Source organism: Solanum verrucosum, unplaced genomic scaffold (assembly GCF_900185275.1).
Source record: "Solanum verrucosum unplaced genomic scaffold, falcon-dt-bn FXZP01001280.1, whole genome shotgun sequence".
Taxonomy (NCBI): Eukaryota; Viridiplantae; Streptophyta; class Magnoliopsida; order Solanales; family Solanaceae; genus Solanum; species Solanum verrucosum.
In genome coordinates this window covers 7,112-15,455 of record NW_026019567.1, presented here as the reverse complement: position 1 = coordinate 15,455, position 8,344 = coordinate 7,112, and the positions used below count along the sequence as shown (strand labels likewise).

General features: G+C 35.8%; 1 pseudogene; it reads right to left on the bottom strand.

Annotated features, from left to right (window-relative positions):
• Positions 1–538: 538 nt before the first annotated feature.
• LOC125818595 (bifunctional riboflavin kinase/FMN phosphatase-like) lies at positions 539–7,826 on the bottom strand (annotated as a pseudogene).
• Between the last annotated feature and the right edge of the window lie 518 nt (positions 7,827–8,344).

Sequence of the window (8,344 nt, the reverse complement as noted above, 5' to 3'; positions counted from 1 at the left end):
AAATCTTCTAAAGAGCAAAGACTCGTAAATAATTCAAAATTGTAAAATTCATAATTTATTGTTTCATAAGACCCTACTCAAGAATATACTTTTTATTTCATATTTGAAATTATATTTTTCTTATATTACTATTATATAAATAATTTTGGTTATTAAGGAAAAATCTTCCGAAGAACAAAGACCCATAAATAATTTAAAATTGTAAAAATCATAAAATTTGAGTAGGAATAATAAATTGAACTAAGACTCTTTAGTATAATTTTTCAGCACTCAATATTTCAAAATATATATATTTTATATTAATAAGGTATTTCATTATCGCGCAAAGCGCGATCAAATTCACTAGTGCTAAAATAAGCACTGAATTCACCTGGCATGTGAACACAGTAACAGGAGAAACTGCAAAAGACTAAATTAAACACAAAATTTCATTATTTTCAATCCATTGGCAAAGCACTAATAATAACTATGAAATTCATCCATGGGATTGTTAATTTTACAGAATAATTGGTAGGCAGGCTACTAATCCATAATCATGTGAGCAAGAAACCAGAACAATGATTGAAGTTCTGAGTTTCAAAAGTTATTTCATGTTTTTTTTTGTCACCCTGATCCCAAGAAGACATATTTCCTCTTTCAGGGTAACGGATGTAACTACTCACTATGCTAATGCCAATCATATCCTTGTTCATTTTACGTTAAGGTCGCAATCATCTTGTACAGCAACTTCAGAGAAGAGGGACTTGAATGCACCTAGGGAGAATTCAGACAGATTCAAGGCAGCATTGGCAATGGATTTGTCTTCCTCAAGTATTTCTATTTTGTCCGATTTTCCCTGTATGAATGATGCATGGAAAATGCTACACTTAGTACAGATGAGAAAATTAAGCAAGATAAAGTAGAGAGAGTGCTAAAACATGTGAACAGTGGACATAGTGATATGATGATTAAACATCGGCAAGCCAACTTCTCTGTACATCTTGGAAGAGGGTAGACAGGAACTTAAATGTATATCAATTATATCGTTTTTGTAAGTATCTGCCTAAGCATACCACACGATCCTACACAAATTTGGAGAAGACTTCAGTTGCTGTAACTGGAAAAGTATATTTTGGCTACAGTATCACAGCTGGAGAGAGTGTGTTTCTGCTGTAATCATATGGAATGTCTGCGCCATAAACTTGCAATGGACTCAGTAACAGGTACATTAATTTTGTGGGTTTGACTAATCAACTAAAGCAAGTATGAGATGCAAGCATACATATCATCGGAGTTGTAGGATCCAGCCCCATAGAATAGAAATAAATCCGACATGGCAATAAAGTATCCGATGAATTTCAAGTAGTGGTTCAGTAGTTTGATGAGGATGAAAACTTGAAGAAAAGGGAAGTTTCTTAAAATGTAAGAAATTAAAAAAGGGGGTCTGATTTTCTGATCTGTTTCTAAAAAGTAATTCTCTTCTGGCACTATTTTTTATTGAGGACAAGTTTTTCCTCCTATGAGTATGGTTTTATTCACTTTATTTGTATGACAATCGAGAGATAGAGAAAGATGTAGTTATCCATACAATAGCAAGACATCCAGTGTAGTCCCACAAAGTGAGGTTTGGGGAGGGTAGAGTGTACGTAGACTTTACCCCTACCTTAAGAGGTAGAGAGGTTGCTTCTAATAGACCCTCAGCTCAAGGAGTAGTTCTCCATAAGGGAAGAAAAAGAACTAAAGTGAGTGGTATTCTTGTGAGGGTGTCAAAGAAAATGTATTCCGAGTGTGTATAACCTAGTGGGTTTCCTCTTTTGGGTGGGTGAGTCTCTCGAAGACTTTGAATTACCAGAGCAAAATGTTTTGCTCCTTTTGGGTTGTGGCTTTTCCCTCAAGTTAAAGAAGAGTTTTCCACGTAAAATATCATTATCCTTCCTTACTTTCATCCTGCTTTTACTATGGTTATCATCCCAGTGTTAATCCTTGAGTTTTAGCTAGTATAGGAACATGAGCAGGGGTTTTCATAGGCACTGGCATACGATCAGTACTATTTACATGCAACAAGAATAAAGTATGTGCATGCCTTTGCCATTGCAGTGTTGTAATGGATGGAAGACGACGAGACCCTTGTATACCTAACCATCGATGAGGTTGCAATGGATTGGAAGGTGTGAGACCCCTGTTTTGGTTGAGATGTTTTCTCAACAGGTGAGTTGGGCCAAGGGTTTTTTCATAATGTAGATCTTTGTGAGGAAAAAAAAAAAGAATGCAGGAGTGAGTGGTACTTCTGAATAACCAAGAAATCCCCGAAGGCCCACCCTTCTCCACTTAAGTATCAAGTTTTTGTATGTGACTGGATTTGAACCCATGATGGAGCATAGCATATTAAGTATATGTGCTCTTGCCACTAGAATGCCTTGACGGCAAGGGTGAGCGGTATTACAGTAAACCCTATATTACTAATCCCTGAGGGCAAGGGTGAGCGGTATTACAGTAATCCTTGTATTACTAATGAACCAAACACTTGATAAAATAACCTTGCATTACTAATTCCTACACTACTAATCCCTGCATTACTATCCCTGCGTTATTAATTTTTGAACCAAACGACCCCTAAGGTATTAAAAGAAATGAATGTATTCTGAGTGTGTATAATACAGTGGATTTTGAGTTTTCAGTTTTGAGTAGGGGAGTCATGAGGATTTTATGACGCTGAAAACTAGAACCTCCCAAATACTCTGTTATACTGATATTATTTTGCTCTCTTCGAGCTGTGTTTTTCCCCATAAAATCTTGTTATTCGTTAATTTTTACCATGGTTACTATCATCCCAGTGGGTAGTACAGGAAATTAATAAAACTATCTATATCACCTCATCGTGTGATCTTCTGATGTAACCTGCAATCACAACTTCCATTTTGCCAGGCTGGATCTGTTCATCACTTGAATCAACTATACAAGCTTGCTGAAATGGAGTAGAAAACGAGTATGGTCATCTTTAAACTAGGAAAACATATAAGAACGAGAAATTTAAAATAGCAGCAGATAAAAGATCAAAGAGATGATAAAGCTAATGTATGTCAAGTAGGAATTAGGGACTATGCAATTAGACAAATTGTAACTACATGCAACATCATGCATGAAGCAATTAAAATGCCTCGAGAAGATTACTGACGAACTTTTTCTTCTGCTAAAGAAAACCAGTAAACGTTTTTCATTGCTTAAAACATACGCACTTCCAAAAACTGTGCTACACTATTTGATGCTTAGTAGACAGCATGTCAAACTATAGATAGCAGTTGTCCACTACAAACACATTGAGTAATGCTCCAATAAACACTTTATAACAGTCACAATAAGTGTACGGTTAACTGAAAACAAATAAGCAACCATAATACCGAGAGTTCCCTGACCATCCAACAGTGTCAAGTGAAGCAGCATTGGGTTAGTTTACTCACCATCTTCCTCTTAGAACTGCAGCAGCCATGTCCCCAACCAACGCCAAGAACAATCTTTATGAACTTGTATGCCTCAGGTTTTGCCCAGCCAAAATAAACTCCAAACACTTGATCAGGTAGAGTAGACGGCCCATCATCTGGATATGATCTTTAGTCAGAATTCTGAGAGTCTAATAACACAAATAAGAAGGAATCAGGGAGGAGGATGTGGGGCTTGTCCAAGACCTGCAAAATCATGGAGGAGGCCATTTTTGTACAGACCCCTGAAATGAACAGGTTCAACCAGCAATGCATTATCAACCCTGCAATCATTAAGTAATGAAAGTTGCATCATGCTAGAAGGACATGCAGGACCAGAGCATAAAGAAGGTTATACTGGAAAGAAACATACAGTCTTCAAATGGTGGGAGACCCCATACTTCCGGCTTTAAATCTAGGAGTGAACGAAGCACAGAATCAGCTATTGTATATTGATCAAATTCAGAATGGAAAGATGGCACAGCTACCACCTTCATTCCAGCAGCCTTGCCTGCCTTGACCCCGATACTGTCAAAATTATTGGGTGAGGAACTACTGTCATATCAATTTCGGTTAATAAAAAATGTTCAAACAGTTGTGCATTAACTGCACAAACGTGTTCTCAATATGTAGAATCATGAATGATCAGTTCACTGAAGAGAAAACGAAAAAACAAGGAGCAAGTCAATTTAAAGAAAACAGGATTACTTTGATTTCTGAGAAAGTATCTGAAGCACTTCACATGCATTAATATGTGCCACAAGCACAGCACAAATATTGTCAGCTTTGACTAGAGTTATCAGTTAAGATGGTAGACACTCGCATCTCATGTGAATCATGTTTAAGCTGTTCTTATTAGCAAAAATGATATGCTAGACTAGATCACCAGCCTTTGATACCCAAGCAGCATTAAAATTAGTAGCATTACACACTGCAGAAATTAAGACTTCCATGTGTAGGTACATCATCAATGAGTTATTTCAGTCTTGTCCAGGAAAGATCAAAACCAAGAGGCATCTTATGGTTAAAGCCTCATGTCCTAAGATAGGCATAAGGCTCATACTCACCCCATTTTGTGATTAATGTTTCTATTGGAGGTAAAGTAACTTAACATGCTCCATGCACCGGGTATGTGAACTTCAAGAACCAAATTTTTGCACACTTATCTCAAATTCACTTCTCAGTCCCACAAACATTGTTAGATGAAATTACATACTCATGATATCATCATATCAACATATGTTAAGAGTCAAAATCAGCTTCTACAGTGTGTTCAGCTAGTCAAGTTACCTATTAGTAGGGACAAAAAAAGAGAAAAGAAAGAGGTATGGCAAACTTTTTGAGGTACATGTTAATCTGGTAAGAGTTTACATTAAGAGTTTAAGCAGTAAACTAATGCTAGACAGCTAGGTATGCTGATCGCTTGTGACGATGTAAGTTTGATCTTTGAGAATAGAAACACAGTCACTTACATGAAAGGTGGATGATTTCAACCACTCACTAGCACACAATATAGGCATGCAAAGAACTGCCCAACTTAAACAAGCTAACTAGAAATGAGAAAGAAAAGGCTACTTACACAGAATCCTCTATCACTAGGCACTGAGCTGCATCTGCACCCATTTGTTTTGCAGCTTCAAGAAATCTAAAATCAATTCAAGAATTCACAGGAAATCAGAAGAAAATATATTATCGCACAGGTGACACCAATTATCAACCAATGGAAAAGAAGTTCAGTATGTCAGTGATATACACAAATTTTGCAAGTGATTTTAGACTAACAGTAGCTTCTGAACAATGAACATGTATAGCACAAAATTGTTATTGGGTCTACAAGACTTATTTTAGACATAATAGGAAAAGAGGAGATTAATTGAAGACGCTTTAAAGGAATTAGCTATAGGGTTCTTGAATTGAAATACTTTTTCTTACATATTTAGTCTTTTTAGTCAACCATGAATATCTAAATAGCAAAGATCAAATGATAGATTTTGGTAACTTTATGAGCTTCTGAAAGAATAGTATCATGAGCAGTTTGTACATGCTATCGTAATTAAGCACCTTCTTGGTTCTCCCGCTATCAATGAAATATTCTCAGATTTTCTTCAAGAAAAATGTGATAACACAACTTCGAGAGAATAGAGGATAAAGGAGTATGTCATATCTTATGCATAGCAGTAACCAGAACTATCAGGAATCACCCACAGTAGAAAGCTTAATTAACTTACATGTCTGGAGAAGGCTTCCCTGATTTAACCTGATCACTTCCAAGAATTACGGAAAAACATTCTTTCCAACCTAGTTCAATGAAGAAAAACGATTATGTTAGCTTAAAATATACACCTTCACAAGGAAATAACTGAAAGAAAGTTGATGTGCTGACCATGATTGGAAGTTCATAAAGGTGATCTCATTTAGAAAGAGAAGGAAACATTTTTTTTAACAACAAGATGATTTAATAAAAATACTTTGCAGGTTTTAACAAAAAGAATTTTCTCTGTCCTAAGGAACTGTCTTATGGACTATTTACTTCGAAAATAACAACACTAATTGATGAAACAAGAAAATAAAAAGATAATGAAGATAAACTAAGTTTTACATTAATTTCTTAATGAGTTATAGCACAACCTTCTTGGAGAGAGACTTTCCCATCTATGTTTTTCCTTTTGGAATTTGAAGCAAGGGCAAAGGGAACTCCATGCTTATGGAGATGTCTTATAAGGCGATTAGCACCAGGAAGTGCTTTCGCTTGCAACCACCTGCAACGAAACAGGAAAAAAATTATACGTGACCACTCTGTTGCACATTGCTTAATCATTGAATATCTTAAATCAGTGCAGGGAAACTGATACTAGCTAATCTATCACACCCTCAACACAATGTACGATGATGTGCAAAACTATTGACAAATGGAGGCGACTAGTGCATAGTGTTTTACTAGATTCTGTTAGTTGTACAGAGCAGAACATTAATATTGTGAGGCTAGGCAAATTATTAAATATGTCATGACAACAAGTATTTCATTCTCATCATGTCATCAACTAGAATCGGAGACTTATCGCAGAACATTCCAGCTCGAAGACATTAAGGATACAACTTTATAACACAGTGTAGGAAAACGGGAAGATGCATGTGGCTCTTGAAGCAAGACGGAGAAGACTTCTATCAAACATGTAAGAGCAATAGGAAATGTAAGGATCAATAACCATGTTGCTTATCCATTATGAAGTAAAATGAAATGCACAAATATGATGATTTTGTAAGAAGATGACATCAAACAACATAGGCGGATCCAGGATTTGAACTTAATGGCTTTGAGTTCTGAACTCTACCTTAACCTATTAATTTATTGTGTTCGGAGTCTATGTTTTATATTATTTTAGTGGATTTTTAACACATATATTGGGTTTGAACCATGGACGCAGAGACAAATCAAAGATTTGAAGTTTATGGATTCCTATAGGCTATAGTGATCTCAAGTTAATATACAATGATAATTGGGTTCACATTCAAATATTTAGTGGATTGATACATATACCGGGTTTGAGCAAAAGCCACTAAGTTCACATGATTCATAACTAATGCGCTAGGTCTGCCACTGTCAAGTGTCAACCAATTATGCTTTATAGTAGTTTACAAGTGAATATCCATATAAGAATATATCCAAAATAAAAAGAAACAGCTAACATATTGAGAGACATGGTTCAAAAAACACTTACAAGTCATGATAAAAGGGCATGACTACTAGGTCGGGCGTGATAGGGAGGTCGTAATCACTGACAATGCCAATAGCGAACTCTTTCTGGGCCATGCCCAATCTTTTCTTTTCCTTCTCCTTATCTGGCACTTCCCATATCCAGCCAGAAACTCCTTCAGAATTTCCTTTGTCAAGTGCTCTAAAACATACACATCAAAGATTTAGTATCAGTGTGCTCATAGTGAGGTGCATATGTTGCTGGTAGGAGGTGACAACTGACAAGTATCACGGTAATTAGTCAAGGTCATTGACATCAGATATTGACCCACCTGGTGAACTGCCTAGGTATAAGTCCTAAGCGCAAGCTGACTCAGAAACCATGGTTTTTAAAAAAAAACAGGGACTATATCCCTACATTGTCAGAGTCAAAAACACCATTCAGTTGAACTCATAGTAAAAAAAACACAGAAATGCTACAAACCCAGAAAAAAATAAAACTAAAAAAAAGACAAAGGGAGTGGAAAAAGAGGACCTGTGCTCAAAAGGGTACCATCCAAATCAAAATGACAGTTGAAATTTGAGTATTTCCATGTTCTTCTGGATCCCCCATTGTTGTGTGTCAGAGAAGTTTTAGGCTTTCCTGTGAAATCTGACGAATGAGCAGAAAAACACATAGAACATGAAGGATTTTAAAGAAATATTTTAACGAAAGGATCAAATTCCAATTTGCAATTGGGCAAAGGTGCTTACACAGTGTGGAGAGTCTTTTTCCCGCCTTCCAAAAGTAATTATTCGGTATTCCAAATATTATTGTTCCACTACGTATAATCCTAAATTCCAATATCCTCTTCTTTCTTTTTGAGTGATGTTCCAATCAACGGGCACTTGCATTATTTAATTTGTCCACTATTCTGAATTTGGATTTTCAATATGAGGGTTTGGAAAAACAAAATGTTGTACTATCTGAAATTTTGAACCACCTCAATCCCTAAGCCAATTATCATTTTGTGTTTAGGAGATAGAATCTCAAGTCCGGAGTCAAAAGGAGTACAATTTTTTTTGAAAATTCCAAAAAATAATTTTGTTCACTGAGACCTAAGTAACATATTTAAATTAACTTATTTTTAGATGCTTTCAACTTTTAAACACTTTTTTATTTAAAGGTTATAAGATAGTTTTAATCACCCACTTT